The sequence below is a fragment of the Pithys albifrons genome, chromosome 4, assembly GCF_047495875.1.
Source record: "Pithys albifrons albifrons isolate INPA30051 chromosome 4, PitAlb_v1, whole genome shotgun sequence".
NCBI classification, from domain to species: Eukaryota; Metazoa; Chordata; class Aves; order Passeriformes; family Thamnophilidae; genus Pithys; species Pithys albifrons.
This window is the reverse complement of record NC_092461.1, coordinates 1,732,748-1,746,779: the sequence shown is the minus strand read 5'-3', so window position 1 is coordinate 1,746,779 and position 14,032 is coordinate 1,732,748. Positions and strand designations below refer to the sequence as shown.

The window sequence follows — 14,032 nt, the reverse complement described above, 5'->3', positions numbered from 1 at the left end:
CATATTGCAAGCTGGAAAAGGATAAGGAGGAGGGCAAACTTTCCTTTCAGCACTTTTAAAAAACTGCTGACTAAAATCTGCATCTATCATCTTGTTATTGAAAAGTATAAGTAAAAGGTGAGAGAAAATTGTGTCTGATATGGATGTTTAGTTGACAGACAGCTCATTGTAACAGATGTGGCTCCTTTTAAATAGCACCGTAAATGAGATCCCAGAAAGACAAGGACAAAGGCTAGGAGAGAGCACTTAGTCTAATTAGACAGAGAAATCCATTTCCTTTTTAACTGAATGCTCCTCTGAATGTGCAGAGATTTCCAAGTTATGAAGCACAAGCAAAGGATGGAGACTACAGCTATCAGTTCATAATCTGCAAGGCATGGAATAATAATGGTCCTCATTTTTCAAGCACTGATCTTCAGTAGTTTGTTAAACCTGCACATCATTTCCTCACTAAAGCACCTGCAGATTAATGGCATGGCTAGAAAGCTTTTCATCTGGTGTGCATGTGGGGAGAAATTGTAAAGAAAGGCAAAGAATGGCCTGAAAATTTGTTCTATTAAAAAAACCCTCACAAAGTAAGGGATTGATAGTCTAGATTTTTACTTATCCCAAACTTACAGGAGAAATAAAATCGAGGTGAAAGGCACAGAACTGGTGCTATGGTTTCTATAGCAATCAGCAAAGCAGGCTTGACCTTCCTTTCTGTGTGTGCTTTGTGTTGGCCACAAGATATTAAAGGCAGGATCCCTTTCACCAGCTGCAGCTCTTCCACTGTCAGACATTCCTGTATTACCACCCTTATAAATGTACATGGACTGAAACTTTGCTGGATTCTCCTCCTTGGAAGGAGAGAGGCATCTCCAAAGTTTGTTTTATCTTGTCCCAGGTGGGTTTCTGAGTCTGGCACCTCTAGAGGGTGAATCTGTCAACCCATTGCCCCCCACTGACTACAGAGGACAAATGTTTCAGGCTGGCAGATGTGCTTCTAGACAGAGTTACATCACTATTTTATGATAGGTGATTTTGCACTTGTCACCAGAAAACTTGCAAAAATTTTCAACATAGATCTCTGCACTTGCTTGTTTTCATTCTCTCTCTGTTCTACCTAAAACCAAAGAGGAGGAATCAAGAAAGGGAAACTCGAGAAAATGGAGAATATGACTAATTTTTGTTGGTCATTTTTGAGCTGAGCAGGCAGTTAAAATTTAGTGTCTTGGACATTATGTGGAATAACCAAGGATTGAGTCTGGCATCTTTGGTGCAACTTCTGTGTGTGTTTTTCTAAATAAGTGGTTCTGCTTTCCTGGAAGCTGGGGGAATCAAACAAATGAAAAATGTTTCTCAGCTCTCACCTCTTTACCTCTTCTGCCAGCATTTCCTTGGCCTCCCTGAGAGCCCTTATTTGCACTTCTGCTTCAGTGCTTATGCAGATCATGTGGGTTTTGATATGTTTTTGATATGTTTTTCTGCAGCCCAGCAATAAGTGGCATGTGTTAGCAGGGCAGTAGCAGCGAAGCCAGAGCAATGTGTTTCTCAGAGAGCCATAGGAACCAACCTGTGCACCTGGAGTCTGTGGGTCATCCTTGGTCTGATTGCTGTCATGTATTGTAGCCTGGGCTACAATAGAAAGCAGCATTTTCACTGCTGTTGCCCATGACAGCTGCACTGACCAGGGTGGATAAACCAGCTTTAGTGAAGACTAACTAAAAAGCCTGGTAAAAGAGTGAAGTGAGGAGAAATAGCAAGTAATTGCTCTCTACAAGGGAACAGCATGGCCTGAGCCTCATTTCCCATTCCACAGCCAGCTCCTCTGTGGAAGAATAGGAGTGGGAGCAGGGAATGATGAGCCCTGCTTCTTCCTACATCTCCAAATATAGGAAGAACATCTAGGATAGGAACATCACTTTAGGAAGGATTTGGTGCTTTTGGGCTGAGCTTCTTGCATGTAAAGGAACATTTCACTCACTGGAAGGGGAAAGCTGTACTTTTGCCAGTACAGCACCAGCAGCTTTCTAGATGGCCTGAAGAATAGTGCAGTGTCTTGGTAACGAATGAGCCCAACAAACGAGGGGTTTTTTGAGCATAATCTCTGCCAGACTCTTGCCAGTGGTGTTTAACAGGCAAATTGCTCAACAATTACAGGAGGGGTTCTGCAACTGGGATCTGTGCAGGTGCAGGCTCCTGGTTATAAGCCAGGCAGATTTTGCAATGCCACGGGCTGAAATTATTTTTAAAGGAAAAAGATGATGAAACTGTGTTTGAGTTGTTTCTGAGTGTGTGTGTGCCCATAAATTTATATACACACACCTTTAAGTGTGTTTGTGCATGTGTAAACTCAGATATTTGTGTGTTTGAACTGCACATTGGCAGCCTTTGGAGCAGCATAAAGATCCTGCCAGCATTGCTGGTGAGGAATTAACCCCAGTGGACTGAGCTGAGTTTGATGACTCTGAAGATTAACAGCACGTGGCATGATGAAATAATGGATGTTAGAAACTCAACAAACTTGTTTTGTGTTTTCAAATAGCACAGGATAACATGAGCACAAAAGTATATTGCAAGCACAAGCTGGGCATGGCTCAAGGTAACAGTCTCAGCTGGATTTCTGCAGGATCTGGATAGGTTGTCAGGCACACAGGGCAATGTTTTCCAGACTTAGTAGCTTGTGAACTTCACTTTTTTATGAAGCCAGAGGACAGGAAATGTACAGAGTTATTTATTTGTGAGTTTAATCAGGGACTGTGTTAATTGAGATAGTAAGCTAACTAGCTGTGGGATAGATTTTGGTGACAGATGTCCTGTGCTCTGCTCTTACGTAAAAAGCCACCTTACCTTCTCTGTCAGCTGTAATATCTGGCTATAATTAGAAGAACTAATATCTGTCAAATAATTGGTTATGCACATTTTGATTAATTTCCTGAGACAATTCCACTCCTGTACCACTTCTCAATCTCCCTGTGATTTCTTAATTTTCTCATTTGGAGAGAACTTGCAGTTAATTAGACTCCTTGCAAAAACAGGTTGATAAATATATGCAGTAGGATTTATTTCCTTATATTTGTGAGATACTGGTCTAAGCAATGTATAAGTGTATATAATACCAGTATATAAGCCATGCATGGTATTCTTAAAATGTGTCCTGTAAATTATACAGCACCATTGCTACCGAAAATGGGGAAAAACAATTATGATAGAGCATCTTTGCTGAAAGTTTAGCTATGATATGAGGGAGGACTGGACTAGTTTAAGATTGCTGTAAGCCTGCTTTGCTGGTTGGCCATGCTTCAATCAATTAAGATTGTGAAAGATGTTTTTGGTGATGTGAAGTATTTTGAAATGTGAGGCTTGGTCATCTCATTGTGGATTTGTTAAACACCTTTCATTTCCTTTTAAAGAAATTAACTGGAAGAATTCTCAGAATTGTGAATTTGGTATAGGTGTCAGACAGTGATGATTATGCTTTTCAAAATGTAAAATCAAAACAAACAAAAAATGACCCTGAGATTGGCTCAGTTGGTTAAAACTTGGTTGTAATACTGCCAAGGTCATGGGTTCAATCCCATGTGTGGGCCACTGACTTAAGAGTTGGACTCGATGATCCTTGTGGGTCCCTTCCAACTCAGAATAGTCTGGGATTCTGTGAAAAGAAAACCAATGCTTCAAAAAAAGGTGTTGTCCCAGGCAAGGGACCAGCTGAGAGGCAGGAAAACGATGTGGAGCAAACCAAGGAAAATCAGTTCCCAGCCTTTCCTAGGGCTGTGGCTCTGATAGCATCTGTGTGTGGTGCATTGGCAGGCGAGATGCCCGAGAGGCTGCACTGTCTCCAGCGCATCCACAGGTGTGTGAGCACCAGGATCCTCGCCAGGATCCTCGCCAGGATCCTCGCCAGGCACCCCGTGCCCTGCCTGGCTGTGCCACCTGCGGGCACCGCTCGGGCAGGGAGGGGGTGGTGGCAGTGCCAGCCCCGTCCCTGCCGCGCTGCTGCCGGGGTGGGTGTGACCTACAGAGCCTCCAGGGCAGGGCTTGGGATGGAGAGGTGATTTTCTGTGGCTTTGCATAGATAAGAGGATATTAAACATCCAGCGCTTCTCTGGAATAAGGGGAACTGCAGGAAGAACAGATTTTTTTTTGGTTTTTATCTCTTTCTTTCAGCACTCCCTTTCTGGCACACAGCAGTGACTGCAGCCTATCCCAAATGTGCTTCGTATTCAAGCACTAATGCAGGATCTTCATGGAGCATTTACTGCTGATGATTTTGCCTTATAAGAGTTTTGAATGAGATCCACCTGCAGTTTTGGGAAGGTACAGCAGACTGAGATGCAGGTCAAATATCAGAAACATTACAACAAAAATGGACATGAATTCTAGGGCCTTTTGAAACACTTTGGAGATTTTTACTGGTTTTAAAGAGAGCAAGATTCTTCCATAATATGTTGTAAAAGTGTGTTAGACTTGACTGTGATCTCACCATTTGATACTGAGCCTCTTCTCTCTACTTATTGTGTGTGTGAGTTCATCCTCCTCCATGGAGAAGGCAGAGTTTTGTCTGGGTGAGTTCATCCTCCTCCATGGAGAAGGCAGAGTTTTGTCTGGGTGAGTTCATTCTCCTCCATGGAGAAGGCAGAGTTTTGTCTGGGTGAGTTCATCCTCCTCCATGGAGGAGGCAGAGTTTTGTCTGGGTGAGTTCATCCTCCTCCATGGAGAAGGCAGAGTTTTGTCTGGGTGAGTTCATTCTCCTCCATGGAGAAGGCGGAGTTTTGTCTGGGTGAGTTCATCCTCCTCCATGGAGAAGGCAGAGTTCTTACTCCAGAGCTGACCTGGGGATGCATTCACTGTAACCAAATCTTGCTGTGTGTGGGGATTTCCCTGCCAATCTGCATGTTGCTCAGGACATGGAGCCTGTAGATGAGCCCTGGGATGGACTCAGAGGGCAGTGCCATGAAGCTGAGGCTCCTTTGCTGTTCCTGGGGTGATCAGGAGGGAACTGCCCCAGGGTGCTCTCCTCCAGGGACTGTGTCCTGTCTGGAAGGTCTGGTAGGCATTGCATCCAGCAGTGCTCTTCCTGTTCCCATCTTGTTTGGGGACAGTAGGTCTGTGGTGTTGCATTTCTTAGTCACTTCTCAGCTGCTGGAGACAGAGCAGCAAGAACAAAATGCCCCCACCTTACCCCTCCAGACTCTTTTTCTCCCCTCACTAAGGTGATTTGAGCTGTTCAGCACTTTGTGCTCCTCCACACTTCCCAGACCTTTCCTCCCTCCACTTTTCCCCCATGCCCCTGCATGTTGGTCTGTGCCTTTCATTCCTTGCAATCTGTGATGAATCCCTTCTGATTTAGCCCCAGATCCCACTGGCTGCACAATCAGCTTCCCACCTGCCTTGCCTGCCTGTCTCCCACTGTGTATTTTCTGTGCCCTCCAAGGATGTTGGTGGCCGGTGTGAAGGGTCCTGACGCCTTAATGGCAACACGAGGAGCAGGAGCAAGGGCAGTGTGTGTGAGCTGTGCAGAGAGGGCACTGGGCAGTGCCTCCTGCTGTGCTGGCACAGAGAGTGCCATGAAGGGCATGTGATGTGGTTATTAGGCTGTGATTCAGTTCATGCTGAGAGGTATTGATTGGTGTTGGTTCAGCGCCTGCTACATATTTTATCAATTGACCTTTGAGATTGTATTCCTGCTCTGCTTCTTTTGCTTCTAATTCTCTTTATCTCCAGTTTCTGTGACTCCTAATCTTCCTGTGTTTGATTTCTCATAGTGTTTCTTTAGTATTCTGTTACAGAAAGGCTTTTTTAATAAAGCTGTGCTTCCCTTCCTTTGCTTCCCTTCCTTTGCTTCCCTTCCCTTTGTTTGCTTTTTCAAAGTTGTTTTTTTTTTTAAGAAATCCACCTGCTCTTTTTGATACATCAATTCCATTAAGAGATTCAGCTTCTAAAATATTTTTGCCCTCAGCAGAGCAGAGAAGTATAAATGCAGGTGTTTCACAATAAAGCTCAGGGGTGCAGAAAGTGGTTTTATAGCAGATCTTGTCAAATAGGATTTACAGAACCCGATAACATAATACAGTTTGATAAAATAATGCCTTCGTGAACAGTTCTCCTGGCCATCTGTGGAGCCTCACGGTTACACCAGCTGAAGATCTGCTTGCCTATTTCCAACGTGTTGTTTGTAAATATGCACTGAAAACCTGCAAGAATAATTGTAGCTGAGTGTATTTAGCTGGGTGCAATTCACCTCGGGTGTTAATTCTGGACTTGTACTGAAAACAAGGGATACAACGTTGTGTGCTGGGCTGTTTGAGCTCTGACTGGTAGTAAAACAAGGTAGGGAGCTAAAATACCTGCCTGGATCTCTGCAGCTGCCTATATGGCAAAATCAGGGTTGAAATTATAGAGTTTCTGTCTCACAGCTCTGCTCACACCAGGAGTGTTCCTCCTCTGTGCCACAGGTCTCTAACCTGCAGATCTACCCCATCAAATAAAGTGACTCAGGTTGCAAGAAATGCAGCACAAGAAAAAGAAAAAGGAAGTTTGTGCCCACTGAAAAAATGAAAGATAAATAATATGGTGTTAAACCACTGAAAAAAATGAAAGATAAATAATAAGCTGTTAAACCACACCGTGCTCAAAAATTACCTTCAGAGCATCAGAAAGAAGGCCACAGGATTTTCAAACCATTTTGTTAGTTGGAAGGGGTATAAAATGTCTAGTGGTGAATGTGATTCCCCACAGATATGAATTAGGATAATTTAAAGATCTCAGATTTACATTCCTGGCTGAAGTTCAGAGTTATCAATTAGAAAATGCTTTCTAGGATCTTATTACAGCCTTTGTGTGGGAGTGAATTTGAAACTCACAGCCCAGAAAAGTGGTGGTTGATAGCAAAGGGGGGAAAGGAATGTCAAAATATATATTATGGAATTGTGATGAAGTGCCAGCTTTTTAGAAATCTCGCCTTGTGAACACTGCACAAGTGCCTGTTCTCCATACACTTTCTTCCAATATGCTCTTTAATGACCTGGATCATGAGAGGCTTAATAAGCCTGAAGCTAAAACCAATCTGAGAAAGTCTGCAAGTACAATGGGGAGTTAGAATTAAAAGTGATTCTGAAAAACTGAAGATTTTTCCTAAAAACAGGATGAAATTCCACAGTGCCTGGTGCAAGGTAGTGGGCAAACTTACATATATATATATATATATATATATATGTATATGTATGTATATATATATATGTATATGTATGTATGTGTGTGTGTGTATATATATATATATATATATATATATATATATATATATATGTATATATATAATTCAATATGTAAGGAAGGAGAAACTGATGGTTTCTTCCAGAAAGGATCTCAGAATGTTGTTGGATCACAAGCCAAGCAGGTATGAACAAACAGCCTGTTGTGTAAAGGAGAAAGTCCATCCTATAAACAACAAAGACATGAACAAACCCTCCCCCTGCTAAGGCTGTTTCATGTCCAGTGTCAGGCACTGTGAGTCAAGAAAGCCATGGATCACTTGGAGAGGATGAAGTGAAGATTAAGATATTCAGCAAATGGGATGTAAAAACATAACCTAAGAAGAAAAAAAGGCAAAGATTTGGGTTGTTTAAGGGAGAGTAGACTGATGGGGGAAATCAGGCAGGGTAACAGTGGAAAGAGAGGTGAGTGATCTGTTCCCTACAACTATAGCAGGCAAAACAAGAAGCAGTGGTCAAGGGCTGCAGAGGGAAGGACCTGGGAAAGCAAGCAAGAAAAAACAGGATAGTGAGGAACTGAACAAGAAAACCTTTGGAGAATGGAGAGCAAAGCTACATCTGCATTAATGCTGGTGAGAATCTTTTCACCAACAACCACCAAATACAGCACCCTCACCTCCATCTTGGCATGGTAAAAGTGCACTTTGGTGTTGGGATTTGTGGTGATTAAAAAAGAAGAAGAAAATGAATGTGAAATCATAAGGGTGCCCTTGAGTCTGGTGGGATTTTCCAGAGCTCTCTTGCACATGCATTGCTCTGAGAGCCTTCTTGTGCTGCTTGTCCCCAAGCTCTCTCTGAGCAGGTGAATTGTAAGAGTATTTGTGCTGCATCTCATGCTGTTGTTTTTATTTGCCTGCTGATGTTATAATGCCTGGGTGCAGACACACATTTCCTTTATCCCTGACTATCCTACAAACGTTGCTCCTGCCCCTTTTCTTCCTGCACCCCCATGAGGTGGCCTCAGGAGAGCCAAATTTTGAAGAGGTGGGAGAATTCACTTGCATGGACACAGGCTGTTCTCTGCCAGTTGGTCTCACTGTCTCAGGATGGTCCTGCTCTTCCTTCTTTTAGTAATATTGATGTAGCATCTCTTGCCAGCAAATTCCTCTAAAGCAGTAGCTGCCCTTGTAGGGAGACATGCCATGAGAGCAGTGATGCTCCAAGCTGAATGCAACAACCAGCAAGGCTTCAGCAGGAAAAAGGCAATCTTAAAAAGCTTCATTTTAATTCCCAGAACAGTAACTCGTCTCTTGAACAATACATGTGATATTAATGCATTGCCTGAGCTCCAGCAGCTTCAAAAGTGTCTCAGCAACTTTCCAACCTGTGTGGCCATTTCCAGACTCCCTGAACCAGATGAAGCCAAAAACTAACAGACAAAAGAAGATAAAGCCCCTTTGGTCTAAGCTCTGAATGCAATGTGGAAGTCTGATGTCAGGTCTCTGCCTCAGGGGCACAGTGGGGATGCAAAGTGCATTTTCAAACCTGTCTATCTTGTACCAACATTAGAAGGAAATAACACATCTGGAAATTGCCTCTCATTCAGTCTAGCAATATTTAAGTGTGTTTGTGAAACCACTTCAGAACTACACTTAAACAGAAGGAAAAAAAATCTTCAATTATGCCTGAACAGCCCAACCTGCCTGCCAATGGTACAGTCTGAGGGCAGCAGAGAAGGATTTTCACAGTCAAATCACTTACCAGGAAAGTATTACAGTCCATTTTCTTAACACTTCCCTAATTCAATAAGACATATGTATTCTTTTTGCCATTTCCCACTGCATTAGAAACCCATTGCCATTAATATCTTTGAGACTTTAAAGGGAATCATAATGATCACCCCAGGGATTTTTTTAAATCCAATTCATTCATTGAAACAATTTTCACACTTGTGTTATCTTGTAGTGCCATATGACTGCAAATGTTTGACCAATTTTGGAGTGCAACTGGAATACTTGCTCAGTTTAGGTCTTTGTGTGTCTCAATGACAATAATTAAAGTTGGAAAGATGGTGAAGACTTAGTGAGACTTCCAGCTAAGCCAATTTTATTAAAAATGAAGAATATTGACTATATCTACCTTGATACCCCTTTAAGATGATCCCAAATTTTGCAGCTCAGCTCTTTTACTACCTCAGAATCTGCAGGACTCTCCTGAGGAGGTCAACAAGATAAAGTGATTTCAACACATCCTGTGAGCACCACAAAGTCCAGAGAGTCTCAGGAGGGGCAGGAGAGCTGAAAAGGGTCTGGCCAGGGGGACTGATGTCTGAGAGAGCATCTCTCAAGATTGTTGTGAGGCACAGAACAGAGAGAAAATTTCTGAGATGGCATTGAGAAGGAGTTCATGTGCAACAGGGTGATAAAACAGCTCGTGGGAGGGAAGGAAGAATGAGAAATGCACGAAAACCATTCCCCAGAGCAAGAGGAAAAAGAGCATGTTGAGGTAAAACAAGAGAAAAATAACCTCAGTGCTTTTATTTTTGGGGCAATGATTTTGGAGCTGGAGTCTCACGATACTTAAAGTAAGTTGTTTTGGAATTATTTACCATTTCTACATTGCTTGCATTCAGCTTGAAAATGATGGATGGTGGACAGTCAAAGATCATTTCTATCAACTGCCACGTTTCATCACTGGCCACCAGGGTAGTGAAAAGTAAATAAGAGAAATTCTGCTCTTTTTTTCCCTCCAAGAGCCACAAATAGCAGAAAACCATATGCCTTCAGTCTGCAAAACTGAGGGAAAGTTCCCAAGGGCAAGCTGGGGAGTGACTCCAGGACTGACCACATTGCTGGATCAAGAAAGAAGGCAGGCTGTGAAAGTGTGGCCCCAGCAGACACATCCTCCCTTCTCTGAACCCATCACAGAACTTCCCCACTCCAGCAGTTGAGAACTTTGAGTGCTTATGCAGCAAGGATTGGGTTGTGCTCCTTTTTTTTTTTTAATGATCCTTTTGAACACTGATAAATTTCATTCAATCTTGTGCAATGTGAACAGAGTGTGAAATCCTACATTGCTGCACAGTGGAAAGGGAACAGCACTATCTTGTAATGCACTTATTTGTCTCCATGAGGGATTGCTGCCAAGCTTCTGGGAAGAGACTTTTTTTGGCTGCCCTCCCTTAAATGAGCAAAAATGCTGAAAATTTATTCCCCCAAAACTTCTTTCTGGTATTTCATGACATTAAAACACACACACAAACATGTATACACACGTGCAAAACTTTGCCAGGATTTAAAGCACTTTTTTTTTTTTTTTTTTTTTTTGCTACCACAGCATCTTCTCTCTCAGAGCCTCAGAAAATGCTTAGAGATATCTAAATTATCACCTTTCTCAAGCCTTTGGGATTTTTTATATCTCTGTAACTCTAAAATTATTGCCATTCTGACAGACAAAAATCCAACATGAGAAACACATACTATTTCTGAGATGGAGTTAAAAAATGAGAACAGTTAAATCCAACATTTAAGAAGTAGGCAAAAGTTCACATTCCGTTGCTGCAGTAGTTTTTTTATTAAAAGAAAAGCAAATAAAAATGACTGATTAAATGTTCCAAGCATCTTTATAAATCTGCTGCTCTCCAGAGAAGGCCAAGCACTTGCTTGGAGTTGGTGCACATGAGTAAGTGTGTGTATGTGTGTTATATCTATTTCTGTGTACCAGACAGATTTCCAGCAGCAGCAGGTAGTAGAACTGATGAGTACAAGATGGGAAAAGGTCTTGGTGATGAATGATCAAATTTTCAGAAACATCTCACCTCATTTGATTTGTTCATAAAATCCATTACAAGAATAAATAGTATTTTCCTACCTCAGGCATTCTGTGGTCCTTGGTCACAGGATGATGGTTTTCTGCTGTATCTGAAGTTGGAGGTTTGTTGTCTTTTGTTAAATTGTATGTCATCAAAAAAAAAGCCTGCTTTTTTTTTGCTTTCAGAAAAAGCATTGTGGCATTGGGAAGGTGACAGCATCATCAAACAGTCAGCAGTAGTGGATAGGAATTTGTATGAGGAACTTCCTAGCAAGAGTAATTTATTTAACATCCAGGACTGGAAGAAGGAGGGCAAAAGAGCCAAAGGAATGATTGTGCTGATAGAAATGTTTCTCCTGTCATTTTTCTTTCTCTGAAAACAAGAGCTTCCAGAATAGCTGGCGCTGTCCATTTCCACCAGCTTGGGTGGAGTGGAGGTGGAAGTTTTGACTCACACCAAGGAGAACTCTCTGAGTCTTGCAGAGTCACAAGCAATGTGCAGTTTCCTGTAAATATTGCTTTGCAGTTTAACCCCAGCAAGTATTTTCTGTTGTTGCAATTGTTATTGGCTACACCTTTTTCAACAGCATTTATCCCTTGTGAAGCAACAAAGAAAACCTATTTTTATTCTCTTCACTGACCTCCAACAAAAGGTGGTTTTGAGTGTCCACCTTTCTGCGTGGGCTTGTAGGGCAGTTGATGAGGTTTTATGTATATTATACATATATATATATCATATTACTGAATGCAGCAGCACTTCTGGGTCCCTGAGCCTGAGAATACATTTTCTTAGGATGGAATTCCAGTGCACACTGATCTGTGCAGGGGACCCCAGGCCCAGTGAGAGCAGAGCACACCAGGGTCCCCCAGGTCCCCCTGACTGGGTGGTGGGCAGCTCAGCAGGTAATGCAGGTGCAGCCATAGTGATTGACATTTGCATTAATTAGGGAATGTTAATGATTAGGCTCCAGAGACTCACAAAAAACTAAGCTTATTAAAATATGGAAGGTTTTTCAGTGCTGGGAGCCTTTATCAGGGGCTAAAATACAGTTTTTAGGACATTGTGGTAGGGGAGTTTGGGTGGCTCTTGCATCACTCAGGTGCTGCTGTGGCTTTTCCTTCTCAGTCTTGGCAAAATTAGCAATTAGCAACCTGTCCAGAGGAATTTTAATGCACTACAACTGGTGTTTAGGCTCCTGGAAAATCTTCACAAAGACCTGCTTTTGTGCATCTCCCTCCCCAGGGCCAACAGGACAAGGACAATTCTCAACTGAGCATCGTCCAGGGAGACCTGGAGATGTTCTGTGGGTCAGAGGGTGTGCCCGCAGGTGGCACAGCATCCTGTCTGACCTCATGCCACTACACAGTTCAGATTGCTCTCTCCCCTGTGAGATTGTGCCAGGGGTGTTAGGCAGGGCCAGGCTCTGCCTCCCTTCCACAAGAATTTGGGGCAAATGTGGCCTTTGGGAGGTACCCCGTGCAGTGCCTTGTACCTGCCTCCCAATCCCAGGCTGAGGATGAAAAGCTTTCTCCCCATCTGGCTACTTATGGTGGTGTGTTCATGAAAAAGCAAGAACTGCCCAGCCCTCTGCTCTCTTGACAAGGATAGATTAACCCTCTCATATTTGATGATCAGCTCTCTGCCTTCTGTACAGAACAAATTCTTCTACCATTTCACGGTCTCGTCCTGTTCTCATCTGCTTTAAAACAAAATTATCTTCTGTTTGTTTTCCAGTTTGCAATGAAACATTGTTCTGAACCTTTCCCACTTGCTCACAGGTTTCCAGAGAGTTTAATCTCCACTGCAGGTTTTAGTGCTTCATTATCTTCGTAGATCCTTGTTTAATTCTTCTGACAGATAGAACCATATGCTGTGTGGTGGTTGCTGAGACAGGGAGTCTGAGAGAGGTTAAAAGTGCATGTTAAAAATACAATTTTTCACAGGTCTCATTGGGAGAAACACTATTGATCTTTTGTCAGCCATTTGGGCTTTTTATATGTAGTTCTGTTTAAAACACCTTCAAGGAAGTCCTTTGAGAATGAAATTTTAGGTCATGAAAGACAGAAAGCCTGAGAACTAAAAAAAAACAAAACAAAAAACAAAACCCTTTTGGCTTTTTAAAGATTTCTACATGTCTCTTGCACCAGGCTGGTATCAATACAGTTTTTCTTCTGCCCTTCCATCAAGGTTTCTTAGGCTTGGCCCATGCCACTTGTAGGTGACAGGCAAAGGTCCACTCCAGGAGGGCTGAACTCTCCTGGTGCTCTTTGGGTGTGATGCTGTTGGAGAGACCAAAAATAATCAGCTGTAGTCTCAGCTGTCTGAGTTAAATACTTTAAATTTTATTGCAGGTGGGTTGAGTTGAAGTATTTGGCCACCAGGCTCTCCATGTTGAAGGAGCTGAACTTCCCTCTTCTCCTTTCTTAACTTACTTTTTGGCAATAGTTTGCAGAAAACACATCTTCTACCCTTGGCAACTAAAGGCCACCTTCATTTTCAGATAGATTCTGTATAAATACCAAACAAAACACCTATTTGTGGCTTGGATCTAGTCTAAAATTCGCCTGTGTGTTTCTGTGCTGTGAGTGGATTTCTAGAATCCTTTTTCTGGGATAAATATTTGGGTTTGAAGTTTTGAAAATGGCTTTCCACAAATATTTGCCTAAAATTTGCCAGTGCAGGGAATGTTTCTTCAGTTAATACATTTCCCAGTGTATTTTCAGTTAGTAAACACCACTGAGGTTTGAACACAGTCAAAGGGAATTAATTGTTAATGCAAATTGTTACTAATATAAAATAAATTGGAGAAGGCTGGAATCAGCTTCCTTGGTCTGTGGCAAGGACCTGGCTTGATAATTATGGATTCCCACTTCATTATTAGAGCTAATTTGCTGGCTCTAGAGAAGTGATGGCCTGGCAGAGGGGAGATGATCTGGTAAAGGGACTGGAGTTGGACCAAGGGTTGGACTCGATGATCTCGGAGGTCTTTCCAACCCAATCCATTCTGTGATTCTGTGTCATTATT

The 14,032-nt window shown here is 42.4% G+C and overlaps 1 long non-coding RNA gene across 1 annotated transcript in view; it reads right to left on the bottom strand.

The window, feature by feature from the left end:
- Positions 1-11,801: 11,801 nt before the first annotated feature.
- The window catches only part of LOC139671024 (uncharacterized), a 209,408-nt gene continuing 207,177 nt past the window's right edge, over positions 11,802-14,032 (bottom strand). The window contains exon 8 of the long non-coding RNA XR_011697652.1: positions 11,802-13,286. This is a non-coding gene — a long non-coding RNA (uncharacterized lncRNA). The remainder of the gene's footprint in view (positions 13,287-14,032) is intronic.